Source organism: Capra hircus, chromosome 21, assembly GCF_001704415.2.
Source record: "Capra hircus breed San Clemente chromosome 21, ASM170441v1, whole genome shotgun sequence".
Taxonomy (NCBI): Eukaryota; Metazoa; Chordata; class Mammalia; order Artiodactyla; family Bovidae; genus Capra; species Capra hircus.
This window is the reverse complement of record NC_030828.1, coordinates 30,838,587-30,861,910: the sequence shown is the minus strand read 5'-3', so window position 1 is coordinate 30,861,910 and position 23,324 is coordinate 30,838,587. Positions and strand designations below refer to the sequence as shown.

The window sequence follows — 23,324 nt, the reverse complement described above, 5'->3', positions numbered from 1 at the left end:
GTAACCGTATAACCTTGTTTTCACAACCTGGAGATCTTCTCTTGGTCTCCATGCTTTCAAACCTAATTATGCATAGTGTGGCATGTGTGTATCTGTCCTGTCTGACTCTTTGTGATGCTATGGACTGTAGCCCACCAAGCTCCTCTGTCTATAGGATTTCCCAGACAAGAATACTAGAGTGGATAGCCATTTCCTTCTCCAGGGGAACTTCCCGACCCAGAGATTGAACCCAGGTCCCCAGCATTGCAGGCAGATTCTTTACCTTCTGAGCCACCAGGGAAGCCCCATGCATAGCATGACGGGGGGAGGGAGTTCTCATCTCTCATGAACACAAACTGGGCCTGTAGAGACTAATAACTAAAATAACCATTCCAGTGTATTAATTTTTGAGTGGTAGTTAACACAGACTTGAGTTAATGTGAGTCAGGTATTTTCTCTGTGTAGACTGTTACACATGGGAAGTCAAGTTTATAATTAGAAGATTGCTTAGGGAATATAGAATGGAAACAAAATTATATAAATTGGATTTGTCACTAGCCTGTTGCATTCATTTCCATAAGAGGAATAATCTTACCTAGGACTGTAATACTTGAAGTCTGCCCCATAACTTCTCTATCAGTGCTTAGATGAGTACTGCTGAAGTTTGGCTCTTGTGCTCTTTGCTCCTGGGTTTCTCTTGCTGACCAACAGCTCCTCAGATTGACAGGCTTTTTCTTTAGATATGTTAATATATATACAGCCATTCTCCATTTTTTGAAGGACCTTGGCTTTGTTCGTCTCTGTTTCATAGATTATAATTTAGCTTTTGTTAAATAACCTTGTTTCATTCATTTATCAGTAGTGTACAGCATCTTACTTAACACAGTAAGTGTATTACTTACTTGTACTTAATGCACAGTCTAAATATAGTTGAGGTGTGTTGCAAGTATTATATATCTTATATATGTATTTTTCTTTGTGTCCTTTAGCCCATGACTACCAACAATATGAGTCTTGTGGCTAGTACTGTTTAAAATGATTAAACATGAAGGTAGAATTTCATTTTAATTTATGAGCCTTTTAACTACCTCTGTATTATATTTTTAATTTTTGCTCCAAGGATATATACAGGTTTAACTTCACAGTTAATATAATCATGACTAATTTTCATTTCATATAAGATGCAGAAATCTTGCCAACCATGTTGTTCCACTTGTTTCCCTATTCCTTATGCAGTCATTATCCTAAGTAATGTATCTACGTAAGTCTGTAAGCTCCACAGTACAGTATTTTTGTTTTTGGCTTTAACTGTCATAAGTATTTTTCTAAATGGAGATTTAAGTGACACTTTTTTTAACCGTTTCCAGTGCTCATCATTCCTTTCTATAGATTTGTCTCCATCTAGTTATTTCCCCTGAGCCTAGAGACCTTCCTTTTTATTTTTCTTACAAAACAGGCTGCTGACCATGAGTTATCTTTTTTTTCTTATATCTAAAAATGTCCTTATATTGCCTTCAGTCTTTTTCTTAACAGCTTTTATTGAGATATAATTAGCATATCATATAATTTGCCCAGTTTAAGTAAATAGTTCAATGTTTTTTCATATGTTCACAGTGTTATGCAATCAACTATCACTGTAATCTAATCTTAGGACATTTTCATCCTCTCCTAAAAGCTTCCCTGGTGGCTCAGATGGTAAAGAATCTGTGAACCTGCCTGCAATGCGGGAGACCAGGGTTCGATCCTTGTGTCAGGAAGATTCCCTGGAGAAGGGAACCCACTCCAGTATTCTTGCCTGGAGAATTCCATGGACAGAGGGCCTGGGGGGCTACAGTCCATGGGGTCCCAAGAGTCGGACACAACTGAGTGACTAACACATTCACTTTCATGCTTAGAAGTACACCACAAACATTTGTAATTAATCCCTATCTTCCACCATGTGCTTAATCTACTTTCAGTCTCTTTGTCCTATTTTGGATATTTAATACAAATGGAATGAGACAATAAGGGTTATTTTGTGAATGGCTTCTTTGACTTAGCCTAAGTTGTTTTATGTTGTAGAGTTATCTATTTTGTAGCATGTCTCAGTGCTTTATTTTTATCATCAAATAATGTCGTATTATGTAGATATACATTTTATTTTTCTACTTATCGGTTATTGAACCTTTGAGATTTTTCCTACTTTTGGGCATTATGAGTAGTGCTGCTTTTATTGCCTTCATATTTAAAGGGTATTTCTGCAAAATACAGAGTTCTGGGTTCAATTTTTTCCCACACTTGAAATATTTCCTTCTACTGTCTTCTGGTCTCTATGACTTCTGATACAAAGTCAGCTATCATTCATATTACTATTTCCCCATGTATGCTGTGTTGTTCTCTCTGATTACTTTCAAGATTTTCTCTGTTTTCCCTCCAGCCGTTTAACTATGATGTGCCTAAATTTGCTTGGTATATGCCGTTTCAATATGCAAATTTATCTTTCACTAAAGTTGGGAAATTTGAGGGCATCATTTCTTTAAATATTCTTTTCCTGCCCCATTTTCTAATTTTTCTCCTTTTGGGTTTCCAATTATAAGTATGTTGACCTTTTAATACTGTTCCATAAATCATTGGATTTTTCTTTCTTTTTTAAAAAAAATCTTTCTGTATTTTAAACAGATAGTTTGTAATGATCTGTGTTTAAGTTCACTGACCCTCCTATTATTTACAATCTGCTGTTAAGACCATCCAATCAATTTTTTATTTCATATATTATTTTATGAGTTCTAAAATTTCCATGTTAATTATTTTTTCATATTTCCTATTTTTCTGCTGAGCTATCTCATTTCTTCATTGATTATATTTTCTTTTATGTCCTTGAGCATTAAACCTTGGTATTTAAAATTCTTGTCTGCTAATTTCAGTGTTTAGGTCATCTCAGCGTCAAGACCCCAGTTGATTTTTCTTTACACTGTTACTGTAACATATATGTCCTAGTAAGGGAGGAGAAAAATCTTTTTCCTCTACCTATCTTAGGTTTATTGGTTGAGGCCTTGCAAATTAGACTGACAAAAATTAAAAAAAGAAGAAGAGGAGTTTACTAATGCATGTATTCTGAATAAATACATGAGACTATTTGGTGATAAGTAACTCAAAGGGTTGGTTTAAACTTGGGGTTTCTATAACATCTGAACAAAAAAACAATAAATTTGTAGAGAAGTGACAAGACAAGAAGAGATTTTAGACTTTAAGGATGGCAAACCATGGAAAAGTAAATATATGGGGAAAACTAATGGAAGATAAACAATATTATATATGCAGATGATACCACTATAATGGCAGAAAGTGAAGAGAAACCAAAGAGCCTTTTGATGAGGGTAAAAGAAGAGAGTGAAAACCTGGCTTAAAACTCAACATTCAAAAACCTAAGATCATGACATTTGGTCCTATCACTTCATGGCAAATAGGTTGGGAAAAAGTGGGAACAGTGACAGATTTCGTTTTCTTGGTCTCTAAAATCACTGCGAATGGTGACTGCAGCTGTGAAATTAAAAGATGCTTGCTCCTTATAAGAAAAGCGATGACAACCCTAGACAAAAGTAGAGGCATCATTTTGTTAACTGAGGTCTGTATAGTCAAAGCTATGATTTTTCCAGCAGTCATATATGGGTGTTGGACCATAAAGAATACTGAGTGCCAAAGAATTGATGCTTTCAAATTGTGGTGCCGGAGATGACTCTTGAGAGTCCTTTGGATGGATATGAGTCTGAGCAATGCCAAAGAATGTTCAAACCACCACACAATTGCACTCATCTCACACGCTAGCAAAGTATTGCTCAAAATTCTCCAAGCCAGGCTTCAACAGTATGTGAACTGTGAGCTTCCAGATGTTCAAGCTAGATTTAGAAAAGGCAGAGGAACCAGAGATCAAATTGCCAATATCTGTTGGAGCATAGAAAAAGCAAGGGAATTCCAGAAAAACATCTACTTCTGCTTTATTGACTACGCCAAAGCCTTTGACTGTGTGGATCACAATAAACTGTGCAAAATTCTTAAAGAGATGGGAATAGCAGACCACCTGACCTGCCTCTTGAGAAACCTGTATGCAGATCAGGAAGCAACAGTTAGAACTGGACATGGAACAACAGACTAGTTCCAAATTGGGAAAGGAGTACATCAAGGCTGTATATTGTCACCCTGCTTATTTAACTTCTATGCAGAGTACATCATGAGAAATGCTGGGCTGGAAGAAGCATAAGCTGGAATCAAGATTGCCAGGAGAAATATCAATAACCTCAGATGTGCAGATGACACCACCCTTATGGCAGAAAGTGAAGAGGAACTAAAGAGCCTCTTGATGAAAGTGAAAGAAGAGAGTGAAAAAATTGGCTTAAAGCTCAACATTCAGAAAACTAAGATCATGGCATCCAGTCCCATCACTTCATGGCAAATAGATGGGGAAACAGTGGAAACAGTGAGAGAATTTATTTCTTTGGGCTCCAAAATCACTGCAGATGGTGACTGCAGCCATGAAATTAAAAGATGCTTGGTCCTTGGAAGAAAAGCTATGACCAACCTAGACAACATATTAAAAAGCAGAGACATTACTTTGCCAACAAAGCTCTGTCTTGTCAAAGCTATGGTTTTTCCAGTAGTCATGTATGGATGTGAGAGTTGGACTATAAAGAAAGCTGAGTGCCAAAGAATTGATGGCTTTGAACTGTGGTGTTGGAGAAGACTCTTGAGAGTCCCTTGGACTGCAAGGAGATCCAACCAGTCAATTCTAAAGGAAATCAGTCCTGGGTGTTCATTGGAAGGACTGATGTTGAACCTGAAACTCCAATACTTTGGCCACCTCATGCGAAGAACTGACTCATTTGAAAAGACCCTGATGCTGGGAAAGATTGAAGGTAGGAGGAGAAGGGGACGACAGAGGATAAGCTGGTTGGATGGTATCACCAATTCTATGGACAAGGTCCAGGAGTTGGTGATGGACGGGGAAGCCTGGTGTGCTGCAGTCCATGGGGTCACAAAGAGTAGGACACAACTGAGAGTCTGAACTGAACTGAGTCTGAGCAAGCTCCAGAAGATAGTGACAGACAGGGGAGCCTGCTGTGCTGTAGTCCATGCAATTGCAAAGAGCAGTACATGACTTAGTGACTGAACAGCAGCAGTGGAAGATAAGGACTTCAGGATTTGAACAGGCTTTTGGTCTGTGGTTTCTTTGTTAATGCAGCCCACTGAACAGCTTAGTACGCTCTAGAAGTGTCCTTGTTTCCACTTAGGTCTAGAATGTAAGTACCATAGCTGGAGATCTAAGGGGAACTGTTTTTTAACTTTAAATTTTAGGTCTTTCACTTAATGTTCTCTTAGTTTATCCTTTCCCTTCCAACTTTGCTTCTGAGCAGGCCAGCATTGTCTGGCAAAGATATGAATAAAAGGCCCGGGGCATGATCTTATCTCCTGCTAAGATTATTCCTTTGCAACCATCTCTTAAGTTTGCTTCAGTTTTGGTTACAAAGTACATTGACATATTAAAAATTTGATAAATTTATGTGACCCAACAATTAAGCAATAGTAAAAGATATACAGCATAAATTGTTCTTTTCACCTATTTCCCTATTTTCTGCTCACAACTAATTTTATGTATTGTTCATCTTCTAACATATTTATGCATGTATAAGCCAAAACCAACCTGAGATCTTATTTTCAATAAACTTTTGCACCGTTTTCTACTTTGCTTTTTTCACTTTGTAATACATTTTAGAAACCTTTCAATGACAATACACAGAATGCTTTATAACAATTTCATAGTGTTATGTTTCATATAAAAACACACACTAAAAAACACTATGGTATATTTAATGAACACCTTTTGATGAACCTTTGAGTTGCTTCTCAGTGTTTGCTAATGCAAATTGTGCAGTAGTAGATAACCTCGAACGGAGAGATGCATGCATGCTCAGTCGTGTCCAACTCTGTGGAACCCCATGGACTGTAGCCCACCAAGCTCCTCTGTCCATGGAATTCTCCAGGCAAGAATACTGGAGTGGGTTGTTATTTCCTCTCCCAGGGGATCTTTCCAGCCCAGGGAAAGAACCCCTGTCTCCTATGTCTCCTGTATTGCAGGCAGTTTCTTTACCCACTGAGCCATTGGGGAAACCTAGGCTTAAAACGGGGAAACGTCATTTATAGAGTGCAAGTAAATTTCAGGAATTTGACTGGGTCAGGGGTATATGCATTTGTAATTTGGGTAGATATTGCCAAATTGCTCTGGATAGGTATTTGAGATTGCCTCATTTTCCAGCAGAGTATATTATCTAACTTTGGACCTTCACCAATCTGATAGGTGAGAAATGGTATCTGAGTGTTGCCTTAACTCAAACTTACCTTTTTTAAAAAATAATTTTTATTGGAGTATAGTTGATTTACAGTGTTTCATTGTTTTCTGCCGTACAGCAAAGTGAATCAGTTATACATTACATATGGCCACTTTTTTTAGATTTGTTTCCCATTTAGGTCATTACAGATAATGGAGAAGAGTTCCCTGTGCTATACAGTAGCTTCTTAATTAGTTATCTGTTTTATATATAGTAGTGTGTATATGTCAATCCCAATCTCCCAATTTATCCCTCCCTCTTTCCCCATTGGTAACCTTATGTTTGTTTTATACATCTGTGACTATTTCTCTTTTGTAAATAAGTTCACTTGTACCATTCTTTTAGATTACACATGTACGTCATACCATGTGATATTTATCTTTCTCTGACACATTTATTTTATGATAGATGAGGCTGAGCCATTTGTATTTCTTCTTCTGTCAATTTTTTTTCTTCCCAGTTTTTCTGTTAAGTTGTAGTCTTTTAGGATTCATGTTTAGGGCTTTTTATATAATAAGGAAAATTCTTAAATTTTATTATAGTGTGGAAAATTATTCAAAGAAATGGGAGTTCTAGACCACCTTACCTGTCTCCTGAGAAGCCTGTATGCAGGTGAAGAAGCAACAATTAGAACTGGACATGGAACAACTGATTGGTTCAAAATTGGGAAAGGAGTATGACAAAACTGTATATTGTCACCCTGCTTATATGCAGAGTACATCATGAGAAATGCTGCGCTGGAAGAAGCACAAGCTGTAATCAAGATGGCCAGGAGCTCAGATATGCAGATGACACCACCCTTATGGCAGGAAGTGAAGAAAAACTAAAGAGCCTCTTGATGAAAGTGAAAGAGGAGAGTGAAAAAGTTGGCTTAAAGCTCAACATTCAGAAAACTAAGATCATGGCATCCGGTCCCATCAGTTCATGGGAAATAGATGGGGAAACAGTGGAAATAGTGGCTGACTTTATTTTTTTTTTTTGGCTCCAAAATCACTGCAGATGGTGACTTGCAGCCATGAAATTAAAAGACCTTTGCTCCTTGGAAGAAAAGTTATGACCAACTTAGACAACATATTAAAAAGCAGAGACATTACTTTGCCAACTAGAAGGTCCATCTAGTCAAGGCTATGATTTTTCCAGTCATGTATGGATGTGAGAGTTGGACTATAAAGAAAGCTGAGCGCTGAAGAATTGATGCATCTGAACTGTGGTGTTGGAGAAGACTCTTGAGAGTCCCTTGGACTGCAAGGAGATCCAACCAGTCCATCCTAGAGGAGATCAGTCCTGGGTGTTCATTGGAAGGACTGATGTCGAAGCTGAAAGTCCAATACTTTGGCCACTTGATGCAAAGAGCTGACTCATTTGAAAAGACCCTGATGCTGGGAAAGATTGGGGGCAGGAGGAGAAGGGGACGACAGAGGATGGGATGGCTGGATGGCATCACTGACTCAATGGACATGAGTTTGGGAAAACTCCAGGAGTTGGTGATGGACAGGGAGGCCTGGTGTGCTATGGTTCAGGGGGTTGCAAAGAGTCGGACACGACTGAGCGACTGAACTGAACGGAACTGAACTGTTTTCACAGTTTAAAAAAAATCTCTATGTGCATATATTTCTCTACTACTTGATGTTTTATTGTTAAATACCTGCTGTGACTGCCAGCCAATTTATGCTTTAGACTGCAGTCCTCACTCCACTCCTATCTTTGTTACTCTCTTCCCAATTTTTGTAAATGGTACGATTTCTACTTTGTCAGAGTATATGACATTTTCCCTGTGTTTTGTCACCATTTTCCTCATCTGTTTTAGTCTGCGTTCTGTAGTTGAGTATATTCAGTGCTCCTTGCTTGCCCTTTTGTCATTGCCTCTCTAATCATGTCATGATCAGCTGAAGTGTGTTTGCTAGATGCCTTCCAGGAGTCAGGCTCCCAGATTCAGTATTTCTTCCATGCTCTGGCACACTTGCACATTTCTGCTGCTATGTCTCCTGTGTTCCTTCCTGTGTTCCTGGTTCCTTCACAGGCCACTGCAAACAAGTCAAAATGAGCCTTTCATCTTCCAGGAAGCATATGGTGCACAAAGAGATCTGCTTGCTTCTTAGTCCCCCAAGCTCTTATTTTGTAGTGTCTGCCCAATCGCAGCTTCTTTTGACATTTCTCACATATTTTATAATCTGTAGATCACATCTTTTCAAAAAGTAGGAAGGAAGAAAAGGAGACACTTCTACTCCTTTTAAGGATGTTTTCTTGAAGTTGGAAGTTGCAGCTATCACTTTCCTACACTCTCTTAGTTGGAACCTAAGTTATATGGCTTTTCCTCAGTGAATGTGCACTTTGGAAGCGCAGTGTTTATTTCATGTAGCCATGTGCCTAGCTACAATTTCTTGTAATTGGAGGAGAGAAAGGATAAAATGATAATGGAGGATAGGGGATATTTAGGTGTTTCTGCCTGTTTTGTAGTCTTATTAGGGAAAAGGAGCATTATTGTCTAAATTGTTATTGTTCAGTTGCTAAGTCATATCCAAATTACACATAATTAAATGATGAAGCATAACATGTATAACATTGATAAGGATCAAAGGATGTTTATTTCTCAAACTAGAATATGAAATAGTGCTTCTTTTCTAACAATGATGTAAACTGAGAGGAGCCTTACTTATCCAAAAATTTTCCTTGAGAGTGTCTAAATTCTTTAGATGATTAATTGTTCTACTTGCCTTTAGTGGGAATAAATGTAGCCAGTTATTATTACCCAAGTCTAGCTAAATGTATAAAGGTCTTGAGTAGTATAACTTGATTATTTTCTATGTATTATGAGGCTCTCTGTTATATGCAAATGATCCTCCAAGGATTACACTTTGGTCATTAGTATTACTTAGTATTTGAAATCAGTTTATCAGAACAGAGCAAAATGTCTCTGACGGGTGGAGGCAGCAGAGGGTGGTCTGGAACGTGGGATCTTTTCTGGATATCACAGCACTAGGATGTCCTAAATACCTTTTAAGACTCAAGACTTTGGGAGTGGGTGCCGTGTGGCAACTAAGCTGAAAAATGAGCTGAAATGATGCCAGGGATAATCTTGAAACACTGCCATTTTGTTTGGAAATACCCTAGATTTTCATACGATGTATACTCTTCCTCATACTTTCTACTGATTTACTGTATTTGATTATATTAATTAACATCAGTTTAAAAGAAAAAGTCACCAGAGAAAACTGTTTTGTTTATTTTGAGCCTACCTGATATTTTTCAGTACACCTCCACTATTCCTTTCACTAATCTCTGCATTCCCTTTTAATTCTCTGGAGTCTAGATCATTTGGGAAAGCTGACAGTTTCTCATGTGCTTGGTAAAAAATCCTTGAGATGCATTCTCTTTAGTTTATGATTGTTCTGAAACTAATTTGTTTTACTACTGAACAGTTGGTTCATGCTGTCCAATTCTAGACTGTGGACTCTTTTGAAGGAAAGTTCTTTCTCATAGATGTATTTTGAATAGGTTATAAGATTATCAGGTGAAAAATAGTAGAAATAGTCGATAGAATGAAATACTTTGGATACTTACACTCACAAATATTTTTCAGGAAAAAATTGTAAACTAATTGACCTATCCATAAAATAATTCTGAAAGTCTGAAACATAGTAGATATAAGACTTATAAACTACCATTCATGCTAAGGAAGATGCCTAAATTATCATATACAGTTTTATTTCAACTGAGCTCTTTGTTATTTTATTTATTAGGAAATAGTTAAAATTCTTTAACTGTTTAATAGGAGATAGTTAAAACTATTGAGAATGAGCATATAGAGGAGGCAGGAAAAATATGTGAAGGAAGAAAGAATAATTTAGTAAATTTACTTTGACATGCAAAAGTCTGAAAAACATTTTTTTTGGCCATGCCATGTGGCATGCAGGATCTTTCTTGACCAGGAATTGAATCTCTACCCTCTATGGTGAGCACACAGAGTTTTAACTGCTGGACTGTAGAGTCTTAACCGCTGGACCACAGGAAGTCCCCAGAAGTCTAAATATTAAAATGCCATTTGTGTGCATGCTCAGTTGCTCAGTTGTGTCCAACTCTTTGCGACCCCCACGGACCATAGCCCTCCAGCTTCTCTGTCCGTGGGATTATCCTGGCAAAAATACTGGTATGGTTTGCCATTTCCTCCTCCAGGGGATCTTCCTGACCAAGGGATCGAACCTGCATCTCCTGCACTGGCAGGTAATTCTTCACCACTGAGCCACCTGGGAAGCCCAAAATGTGTTTATATTCAGCTTTATCGATTTCCTATTTAAGCTATTAATATAATACCCAGAAGTGAAATGTATCATAGTTGGGTGAACTATGATCATTTTTTGTTCACTTTTTCTTGGTCAGTATTTTACAAATCTGATTCTATATAATCATGATTTGAACAGGAAATATTACCTCTTTAATACAGTGTAACCTTTTAAACCAGATTTAAATTTCAACTATATTGATCTTGACAAATAATACTTATAAAATGGTCCCAAGATAAAATTATTTGTGTGTTCTCACTATAAACCTACATATTCAGATAAACTTAATTAAAACAGAAAATTATATTTCCCACATAATAAATTGCTTGGAAATACAGAAGTAAGATATATCTGTGGGTACATATAATTGTATTTTATATGCATAGAGAAAGTTAGCCCAACTACAAAGAAAATGGGGTGTGTGTGTGTGTCAAAATCCATTCAATTTGGAGATAAGAAAAGAATAATATAAAGAGTTTTGCTGATATAAGCATAGGCTAATGCTATTACTGCCTAACTATAGCTATGCTGAGCTATTCCACTATTATTCAGGTGTCAGCATTTCTATTGTGGACATAGGACATTGTCATTATAAGAATTTACTGTAATTTATAGTCTAAAATAAAAGGATACTATTGTTTTTGAACTTCAACTGAGAATGTTAATACAATAGGAAGAAAATACAGCACAAGTTTTAAATTTTCAGTCACATTATTCAGCTTTTTATTCATTTTTTGAGAAAATGTATATGTAACTATCTGAAACTTCTTAAAGAAATTTCAGAAAAATGAGTAATTATTATACATCTTCATAGATTCATATGTATATAGTATATTTTGTAGTTATTCAGATTCTGTATATAATTTATTCCAGTTTTGCAAATAAATTCCAGGAATCCACATACCAGGCTTTCGTTTAGTGCATTTAGTGTTTTTCCATTTATTCATTTCCTTCTCAGACTTTCTCTGATAACACCATTCTTTAAAGTAGGAAAACAAGAAGCAGTCAAGTCACAGCTTGTATTCAGGAGTTTGTTGGATCACTGGATTGCAGCTCATTGAAAAAGACTCTGATGCTGGGGAAGATTGGGAGCAGGAGGAGAAGGGTGCAAAGAGGATGAGATGGTTGGATGGCATCAGTGACACAATGGACATGAGTTTAAGCAAACTTTCAAAAACAGTGAATGACAGGGAAGCCTGGTGTGCTGCAGTCCATGTGGTCGCAGAGTCAGGTATGACTTAGCAACTGAACAACAAAAACAAACATTATTGACCGCCTTGATATGCCAAATGCTTTAAGATACATGATCTCATTGGATCGTTCCAAAGTCCACTTTTAGATGGGTGTGAGGCCCCAAGTTTGAGTAACTTACTTCAGGCCACTAGCCCTTTCTACTATTATATACACCTTCTTGGGCTTCCCTGGTGGCTCAGAGGTTAAAGCGTCTGCCTTCAATGCAGGAGAACTAGGTTCGATTCCTGGGTCAGGAAGATACCCTGGAGAAGGAAATGGCAACCCACTCCAGTATTCTTGCCTGGAGAATCCCATGGACTGAGGAGCCTGGTAGGCTGCAGTCCATGGGGTCACAAAGAGTCGGACACGACTGAGTGCCTTGACTTGACTTTACTTACTTTACTATACACCTTCTTACCTTTGTGTACCCAAGACTTCTCTTAGGAATACGTATTCTAATTTCTGTCGAAGAAAAAGGTGGTTGTTATCAGGGGCCAAGTGTGAGGTAGCAAAATTTTATCTTTTTACCTCTTTTTGTGCCATAATTATTTTCTTTATACTATGCATTCTTTCCACTGTTTTGTTTTAAAAATTCTTTCTGGAAATTCCTCCCCACATAGAGATTTAAATGACAGTGTACTTAATGTATTACTTTTCTCAAAGATACTGGCATTTTAACTTGTACTGCAGAAAGAGAATTGAAAAGAGAAGCTGAATCTCATGGTACCAATTGCCTAGCTATTAGGAAGACTTTTACCCATATCTCATCAAAGCTGCCACTAAATTTGTTAGCCCTCATCCAAATGGATTTTACTAATTTATCATTTAGTTTCTTGTAAGATAAAGGAAATTACAGTTGCTTTATTGCTTGGCATTCCTTTTTGTATTATCTTAAAAATAATTTTCCTGTTGTATTACTGTGTACAAGTGACAGAAATTAACCCTTGGCATGTTGTGTGTTTCTGAAAGAAATTACATATTTTTCTTTACTTTTACATACTTAGTTGTTAAAAATAGGGTGGTAGATAGAAAAAAAAAAAAAGCAGAAGTACAGTTCTGTAGCAGTGCTTTCTGCCAAGCATCACATTAAAACAAAACTATATAGATGACAGTTACTTAATGACTATGGGTAATTTGTTTCTCTAGTTAATGATATCAGGGTGAATAAGGGTAAAATTTTCTGTTGAAGTATAGTATATAGCTATTTCATAAGAGTTTTGATTGGCATTTCCTCTGTATGAACTGGGAATTAATTTCCTGGTGGTCCAGTGGTTAGGACTCTGTGCTTCCACTGAAGGGAGCATGGGTTTGAGAACTAAGATCCCTTATGATGCATGGTACAGCCAAAAGGAAAAAAAAACAACAACACTATGTGCAGCAAAGGCATTGACAGATGTCCAGGAAATTTCATAGATTTTTGTTCATTATTTTACTGTAATAATTATTTCTATCATCTCTGTTTTTAAAAGATAGACAAAAAAAAATTGTGATTTTCTGGAGTCCTCTGGGAAATCTCAAATATAGTTTTGGATATAATGGATATCATGATTTTTTATTTTATTTTTCCAATATTAAGTTCCAATTTTGGGAAGGCAAAATCAAAAAAGTTATCAGAGGAGATCTGGGCATTTGGTTAAGATAGGTGCCTAAGAAGTAATATTCAGTTACCTCTTTAGTCAGAAAGACAAAACGTATTTTCTAAGCTCTGTTCTTCATTATACTTTCTCATATTCTAGAACAAACTGATCTAGTTCTCTTTTAGGAGTTGACCCTTCCAAGCCATTTTTGTAATACTGAGATGTAATTTTTAACACACTTTGTGTTCATTATTATTATTATCTTCAAATGAACCAATTAATAAGTATTTTGTAAATTTATATTTTACTTCCTAATATAGTAAACGCCAATAGTTCTGAACCCATATAAACAAAAGCTCTCTGGAGTCCTAAGTCCTAGAGTCCTTTGGATTGGAGACTGAAAATCTTGAGAACTACTGCCAGCTGCTGCTTCCAGACACACCTACCCTTGGAAAACAAAAGTACACACAGAGTTGCATTTCTCTGTCACAGTTGTTCCAAGTATAGTCTCATGAGTCATATCAATTATAACTTTCAACCAAGTAACTATAACTAACGTACTTTACAGAGAAACTAGGGTAGTGGATAATTTAGAACTGTATGGCATCCACAAGCAGTTTAGTAGGTGTGCAAAGTCATGAATTCACCTGTTGCAACTTTCTACTACCATACACATCTCTTACATGACTTTCTAAATGGAAGAAATGAGTATGTTCATTAATATGACCAAAGCTGTAACCTTAAGCAAAATTATATAAATTTAAAATTATACTTAGTGATTAATATTTCAGTATTTTGTCTTGGGCTTCCCTGGTGACTCAGACAGTAAAGAATTTGCCTGAAATACAAGAGATCCATGTTCCATCCCTGGGTCAGGAAGATCCCCTGGAAAAGGAAATGGCAACCCACTCCAATATTCTTGCCTGGAGAATTCCATGGACGAGGAGCCTGACGGGCTGCAGTACACAGGGGCACAAAAGAGTCAGGCATGACTGAGAACTAACACACACATTCTCTCTTACTTAAAATTTATCTATGTCTAATAATATCTATGTCTAATAATTGAATTAATGGATATTAGTATTCAATGGTAATGTAAAAGTTTAAGCTTTTACATTACCTTGGAAATTATCTACTGAAAACAAATACTATAAAACATAATTATGGCTGAAATAAATGTTTGTCAGAATAATGATTGAATTTAACTGAATACAGTGTTCATTTTTCGTAGTTTTTAATAATATGTAGGAGTAACATTAGCTTAACTTGATTAGTAAACCTGTATAATTTTAGGAAAAACAAGCCCAAGTGGAATAAAATATATGCTTCTGTAATACTTAATACCGACAATTCAAAGATATAGATGTTTTATTAAGCTAGTATTATTTACCAAAGATTTAGTCTTATTAATGTGAACTTGGATTCTTAGAATATTTCATAGTTTTAGCAAGAAGAATTTTATTTAAGTTTAGTACATTTAAAGCATTAGAAGTTCAGAAAACAAAGTCCTACTCTCTAGCACAGGGAATTATATTCAATAACTTGTGATAAACCATGATGGAGAAGAATATGAAAAAGAATATATATAACTGAGTCACTTTGCTGTATGGCAGAAATTAATACAACATTGTAAATCAAGTATATTTCAATAAAATTAGAAAAAAAAAGCATTAGAAGTTCAATTTCCTATTCTGAGAATTTTAGGAATGTTGAATTTATGTAAGAGCTTATTTATCTCTATTAAGTCAATCAGATCAGAACTTCTTTAATTTAAGAAACCTTGTGCTCTCATTTTTTCATATCCTCTGGAGAAAGGAAGAAATTTCACATAGAGTGAAAGGTAAAGGCCTTTCTGAATTTTACACATAGGCACAGAGAGGGCTTATAGCTTCAAATCTATACCTTTGGCACAGATCAAGTAAACACAGAAACTTAAAATCTCACTGTCCATATGTCAAAGAGGTATTCTCCTCCCCAGTGGGTATGTAATTTTTTATTTATTTGAGCTAAAAAAAAAGAGAAATTTTTAATAAGAGTCTAATAAACCAGTTTCTGTGTCATCTAGATAAATAGATCTCTATCATCCATTTACAGAGATCATCAGATTGTCAAACTATAAAAGGTGAAGTCACTCAGTCGTGTCCGACTCTTTGCAACCCCGTGGACTGTAGCCTACCAGGCTCCTCCATCCAGGGGATTCTCCAGGCAAGAATACTGGAGTGGGTTGCCATTTCCTTCTCCAGGGGATCTTCCCGACCCAGGGATCAAACCCAGGTCTCCTGCATTGGAGGCAGACGCTTTAACCTCTGAGCCACCAGGGAAGCCCCAAGCTAAACCAAACTCCTTATCATTGCTCTTACTAATGGGAAAATAACTTATCAGTAGTAAGAAAACCAACAACAATAAAAACTAAAACATGAAATTAGTGGATAGGGAAGAAAGCTAGAGAAACAGAGAGCCAGCAAGTTTTAAATTCTATTGCTGCTTGAGATTCACCTCTGGGAGCCAGGAAAAGACATGCCAGGGCTTAAGCTACTCCAGAGGTGCACCTCACTGGCAGCTCCGTTTACTAGCTTTGTCAGATGAATCCATCTCAGTGGGTGACCTTCAAACTGGTTAAAAAAAAATAATTTAAAGAGAAAATCATGATTTTCATACAAATATAATATGAACATGTGTCAAAGACATATTTGACTCATTCATTAACAAGGGAACCAATAAAATGTTACAACTGACTCAAAGACAAGTGCAAACAACACATGCATGGGAGTTTCCTGGCCTTCCAGTGGTTAGGTCTTCAGGTTTTCACTGCTGAGGGCCCTCACGGTGGGGCCAAAAACAAACAAACAAAAACCCCCACACACATGTAAGTATAGGTGATCAGTCTATAATGTTGAAGTGAATTTATAAGTACTAATTATTATCCACAGGGAAATCTCTTGTATTATACTGGACAAAATTAATTTACATTGTAATAGATTTCCTAAATTTACAGAGTTGTAAAATAGCTCAAAGACAATGAAAAACACAGGACCCTGTAGTATCAGACAACCCAGAGGGTTGTTAGAGGCCTAACAACCTTTCTTGTCTATTTCAAAGTCTTTCACTGAGAACAATCCAGGTGAAGTCCTTTACTGCCCTTGTCTTCTTGGCCAACTTAGGCACAAGGTTAGCCAGGCCCTGACCTTTCAGCCTTCCAACTAGAACTTTCTAGGTTCGTGGAGCAAAGATAGGGAGGAAGGATTTGTTTTCACCTGTGTTTGCATCACTAGCTGGATGAGGCCTCTCCTTGCTGCTTCACTTTCCTCCAGGTTTCTTGTGATCACTTTGGAGCCAACCATTGCACAGTGTGGAGGTGGAATTTTAAATATCAGGCAAAAGATACCTTCCCAGAGTGACTCAGTAAGCTCTGGCTTCCTGAGCCTGACGACCAGAATTCTTCCAGAGGGGCATTCCTAAGAATTATCTGCCCACAGAGCCACAGGCTCAGACCAAAGAACCTGATACCCTGCTGCCTTGGCTAAAGCCAAGGTTTTTTTTTCTTTTTAAAATTTTTGGCTATGTAGGATATGAGTTCCCCAACAAGGGTTTGAACCCACACCCCCTGCATTGGAAACATGATGTCTTAACCACTGAATTGTTGGGGAAGTCTCTGAAGGCAAGCTTTGTCCCCTATCTACAGCAGTTCCAGTGTTGGGTAGGTAAAAATCATCATTTGTCAAGGTGATAAAGACTGAATTCTACTTAAGAGAGGCAATTTAGGACTGCAAACATAATACATGAAAGTTTTGCTATATGAAAGGCTTGTTTTATGAAAGTAAAATAATTGATGTTGAGAATCAGAATTGAGAAAATATAAGGAAATCAACATTTATTGTACTTCTGCATTGGACATGTTACCTCTTTTAACTGTATATTGCATTTGTGCCTGTCCACGGTTTTGCCGGGCCTCAGTGTACATTTTACTAAACTCAATTTCAAAAAGGAATTTTCTGGTTTTATGAGTTGTTTTATTAATCACATAAAATTTTAGTTTTCTTAAGGTCAGTAGTTATGATAGACCAGTTCTTGGCCCTCTTTTTAGGTAAGACTTGTGGCTTTTCATCTGTAAATTTAGTAGAGGGTTATACTTCAAAGAAAGAAAGTTCAAAATGACAGAACGGTGTCTTCTTCACTTTGACTTTTGGCAGTGTACCACATGCTTTATTAAACATCAGGATTTAGATTGATCTTTAGAACACCTTTACAGAAAGGAAATCACAGCCTTGAAGCTGATGATAGAACAGTTGTAAAACTTCAAACAACTGCTTTATTTAGCTATACATTTTGTTGACACTTTTCATTTTAGTAACCTTATTTTTCATTAGTATTCTCAGCAGAAACAACTGATATATCTTTCTTGACCTCACCATGCTTAGAAAAAAAACTTAAAAGGATAAATCTTCTTGAAACCTCACGTTTTTCTAGATCACCTGCTTGTCAAACATGGCAGAATATGGTTTTGAAACAGTGCAAACATACCTGCCGTCTGAGGTCTCCATGTCTTCCACCAGCCTTTGTCTTACTCCTTTGTATCACTTGTCCAAGAGTAGAAACTATTCTTCAGAACTGACTCAGGTGTTCTAGGAAGCAGAGTGCCAATAAAAGACAACGAATATCCTCCTTTAAAGCACCTTCATTTTCTTCTTATTTGTTGCATTATGAAATTATATCAGACTGTGTATTTGCTTCTGAATTTTGGTTATCCTTTTAGACAGTGTCTTTTTCATCCACTACTTCCTTTGACAGGCCACTGAAAAATATCCCAATTTCTCATCAATAAGATTTCATTTTCAATATAGGAATACCATGCAAACTGGAAACTGTGACTTTTGTTCAGCTCTAATACTTAACTTCTTTTGTCAGGAAGTGAGCTGATGCTGGCTTCTCTTTGTCTTATTCCAAGTTGGGGCATGACATTTTCTCTGCATTAGAAGGTTGTTGAGACCTGAAGCCTGGGAAGGTAAGATGCCAGCATGAATACTGTCCATTTAGAACTGTGGTTTAATTGAGTGGTGATTTAAGAGGATGAGTCTTTCCAGTTGTCCCTGACCTTTCAGTTTTACCAATGTCTACGATTAGGAGGTCCATTAATATAATTTGTTTTTGTATAAATTTTAAATGTAGTTTTATATTTACTGAAATTATTACTTAAAAGAAAGGAAGAACTGACATATACTGATTTTATATATAAATAAATCTTTGTATATACAAATACGTGTATATATATTTATACCAAGGATTATAGCAATATAGACTACAAAAATATATATATTTCCTGCTTATAGTTTTACTTTTCTTCCCTGATTGTTTAAAATATATATATACCTTGTCTTTCAAGAACATTTTTGGATTTCCTTTCTGATTTTTTTTTTTTTTTTGAGGAAAGCAGAATATGGTGAGCAAAGAATTGAGATAATTTTTCTCACACAGAGAAAGACAATATTTGGGAAAAAAATTTTAATCACAAAATTTTGCCTGAAGTATTCTGGTTGAACCAAGCAGCATTCTGTGGCTGTCTCTCCCAAAAAGTCTTCATTGGAAAAGACTAGCCAATGCATGGGTTCAGTAATGAAGGTCCTGTTTTAAATTACTCTTGCTTACTCTTATCATTTGTTTACATGCTTCCTTCATTCATGGTGCTTTAGCTTGTTTCAGTAAGTAAAATGTTTAGAATTTTCACAGTGTTTTACTAAAGCAAAAAAAAAATCATAATTTTTCACAATACTACTACCATACATGACAAATATTAGTTATTCTCTATGGAGAACATTTATCCATTTATATACAGATTAACTTCTATGCAGAGTACATCATGAGAAACGCTGGACTGGAAGAAACATAAGCTGGAATCAAGATTGCTGGGAGAAATATCAATAACCTCAGATATGCAGATGACACCACCCTTATGGCAGAAAGTGAAGAGGAGCTAAAAAGCCTCTTGATGAAAGTGAAAGAGGAGAGTGAAAAAGTTGGCTTAAAGCTCAACATTCAGAAAATGAAGATCATGGTATCCGGTCCCATCACTTCATGGGAAATAGATGGGGAAACAGTAGAAACAGTGTCAGACTTTATTTTATTGGGCTCCAAAATCACTGCAGATGGTGACTGCAGCCGTGAAATTAAAAGACGCTTACTCCTTGGAAGAAAAGTTATGACCAACCTAGATAGCATATTCAAAAGCAGAGACATTTCTTTGCCGACTAAGGTCCGTCTAGTCAAGGCTATGGTTTTTCCAGTGGTCATGTATGGACGTGAGAGTTGGACTGTGAAGAAGGCTGAGTGCCGAAGAATTGATGCTTTTGAACTGTGGTGTTGGAGAAGACTCTTGAGAGTCCCTTGGACTGCAAGGAGATCCAACCAGTCCATTCTGAAGGAGATCAACCCTGGGATTTCTTTGGAAGGAATGATGCTAAAGCTGAAACTCCAGTACTTTGGCCACCTCATGCGAAGAGTTGACTCATTGGAAAAGACTCTGATGCTGGGAGGGATTGGGGGCAGGAGGAGAAGGGGACGACAGAGGATGAGATGGCTGGATGGCATCACGGACTCGATGGATGTGAGTCTGAGTGAACTCCGGGAAATGGTGATGAACAGGGAGGCCTGGTGTGCTGCGATTCATGGAGTCGCAAAGTGTCAGACACGACTAAGCGACTGAACTGAACTGATAATCTGTAGTCCATTTCAGCACATGAATTATCTGGTTAATAGTCCACCTTGGAAGAACCTAATAGATTTTGCTTTTTTATTGGACTTAGATTATACTTTACACTTTTGAAGTGCAATATTTATTGGTTTTTAAGGGTGCTAATATCATATAAATATTTTATTAAGCAAAACTTTTGCAAAGTTGAATATTAGCTAAGTGTCTCTTACTTAATATTAAGAATCTATTAATGTTTAGTGAAATTACATTTATGGCACATTTATGGCATTAGCTAATAAAAGAATCAGTCTTCCCTAAATTCTTGACCTATAAAAATATAGTAGGAGTTCCATAGGATGTTGGCATGTTTTTGTATGGTTATCTGGCTCTGGATCACTAAAGGGATTTAAGCTCATGTGCTTATTAGTTCATGTTTTTTTGAACACTCTAATAGTTTTATTTTATTTTGGATTTACTTTTGCCATTTTTCATGGGTTTCAGATTGAACTTTGATTGCTATAAAGTAGGAATCAAACTTGGAAGTCAATTTTAGCATATGCCAATATTATACTTTTTCTTTCTAGGATAGATTTGCCCAAGTCAAGTGGCATTGACATCAAGTCTCTACTTGGTTAGTGAACTCTTCTATAATTGTTTATTATTTCTGAAAACCTTTGAATTTTTTCTGGCTATAACTTTTCTTCAGTATTTATTCCATGTAGTCATACATGAGATGTAAACATGGCCTTTGTAAAGTAACTAATTTCAGTTTCACTTTTATAGTGTGTTTCCATATTCAAAGCACTTTTAGACATTACTTGTTTGATTCTGACAATAGGCCTATGAAATAGCTACAGCAGGTGTTATTTTGATTTTACAGTCTTACAGAGTTTGAGTGACTTGCTGAAGGTCACACCATCAAGTCATAAGAGTGGATCAAGAAATCAGGTTTTTCTAGCTCACAGTCCAATACTCTTTCTTAGAGCTATATGGCACTGTTTGTTTACATGATTAAAACCTTGGTTCTAACAACTTACCTTGAATGCTGTGGAGTCTAATGAATTTATTTCATGTCCAGTGTACTAACATAGCTTCTGGGTTTAAGGAGAGATTGTTGGTGGTGTTCAGCTAGAAAACCAACACATATGTCTTGGATTCTGAATTTTGAAATCTCTAGTACCTGTTCCAGCATTCATCTTTCAGTTCCAGGAAAATGTGCATAATCCTAGTACTTGGTATTTACCTCAGTAGATGGCACAACTGTTTGCTACTTGGCAGTCTGTGCAGAAATGATGTCCAAAAATAAATTAGCAAGGAAGTTACATAAAGACTGAAGGCTACTTAGTTCTACATGAAATGGTGGTACAAATGGCTCACCTTTCTATTTTGCTTCAACTGGTACTACTATTTCATTATCTGTCTAAATCTTAGTTCACCTCCCCTGCCTTGTTTTTTTTTTTTTTTGAAAGTCGCTCAGTCATGTATGACTCTTTGTGACCCCATGGACTGTAGCCCACCAGGCTTCTCTGTCCATGGAATTCTCTAGGCCAGAATACAGGAGTGGGTAACCTTTTTCCAGTGCATCTTCCCAACCCAGGGACTGAACCCAGGTCTCCTGCATTGTAGGCAAGTTCTTTACCAGCTGAGCCACCAGGGAAGCCCTAATTCACCCTTATTTATTTATCCTTAAAGGAGCTGACTTTGCCTGAAGTTTGATATTTGTGTCATAACTGGGTCGTAACATTTTCACAAATGAGCTCGAGCTTTAAAAGCGGGATCCTCACATCCTGGGCCATAAATCTAGCCTTGGTAAATTCAAAAAATTGAAATCATTCCAATCTTTTCTGACCACAATGCAGTAAGATTAGATCTCAATTACAGGGAAAAAAACTATTAAAAATTCCAACATATGGAGGCTAAACAACATGCTTCTGAATAACCATAAAATCATAGAAGAAATCAAAATATACATAGAAACAAATGAAAATGAAAACACAATAACCCAAAACCTGTGGGACACTATAAAAGCAGTGCTAAAGGGAAAGTTCATAGCAATACAGGCTTACCTCAAGAAGCAAGAAAAAAGTCAAATAAATAAAAGCACCTAAAGCAACTAGAAAAGGAAGAAATGAAGAACCCCAGGGCTAGTAGAAGGGAAGAAATCTTAAAAATTAGGGCAGAAATAAATGCAAAAGAAACAAAAGAGACCATAGCAAAAATCAACAAAGCCAAAAGCTGGTTCTTTGAGAAGATAAATAAAATTGACAAACCATTAGCTAGACTCAACAAGAAACAAAGGGAGAAGAATCAAATCAACAAAATTACAAATGAAAATGGAGAAATCACAACAGACAACACAGAAATACAAAGGATCATAACAGCCTACTATCAGCAACGATATGCCAATAAAATGGACAACTTGGAAGAAATGGACAAATTCTTAGAAAAGTACAACTTTTCAAAACTGAACCAGGAAGAAATAGAAGATCTTAACAGACCCATCACAAGCATGGAAATCAAAACTGTAATCAGAAATCTTCCAGCAAACAAAAGCCCAGGACCAGACAGCTTCACAGCTGAATTCTACCAAAAATTTAGAGAAAAGCTAACACCTGTCTTACTCAAACTCTTCCAGAAGAAGGTAAACTTCCAAACTCATTCTATGAGGCCACCATCACCCTAGTACCAAAACCTGACAAAAATGCCACAAAAAAAGAAACTACAGGCCAATATCACTGATGAATATGGATGCAAAAATCCTTAACAAAATTCTAGCAAACAGAATCCAACAACATATTAAAAAGATTGTATATCATGACCAAGTGGGCTTTATCCCAGGAATGCAAGGATTCTTTAATATCCACAAATCAATCAATGTAATACTCCACATTAACAAATTGAAAGATAAAAACCATATGATTATCTCAATAGATGCAGAAAAAGCCTTGGACAAAATTCCACATCCATTTATGATAAAAACTCTCAAGAAAGCAGAAACAGAAAGAACATACCTCCACATAATAAAAGCTATATACGACAAACCCACAGCAAACATTATCCTCAATGGTGAAAAATTGAAAACATTTCCCCTAAAGTCAGGAACAAGGCAAGGGTGCCCACTCTCACCATTACTATTTAACATAGTTTTGGAAGTTTTGGCCACAGCAATCAGAGCAGAAAAAGAAATAAAAGGAATCCAGAATGTAAAGGA

The 23,324-nt window shown here is 36.5% G+C and overlaps 1 protein-coding gene across 4 annotated transcripts in view; it reads left to right on the top strand.

Annotated features, from left to right (window-relative positions):
* The window catches only part of NRG4 (neuregulin 4), a 186,047-nt gene that overhangs the window by 64,424 nt on the left and 98,299 nt on the right, over window positions 1-23,324 (top strand). For 3 of the 4 annotated variants that reach the window (XR_001919868.1, XR_001297025.2, XR_001297026.2), the window contains one exon: window positions 18,334-18,430. The exons of the other annotated variant lie outside the window; for it this stretch is intronic. The gene's annotated coding sequence lies outside the window, so the exon portion shown is untranslated. The remainder of the gene's footprint in view (window positions 1-18,333; window positions 18,431-23,324) is intronic. 4 annotated transcript variants of the gene reach the window in all.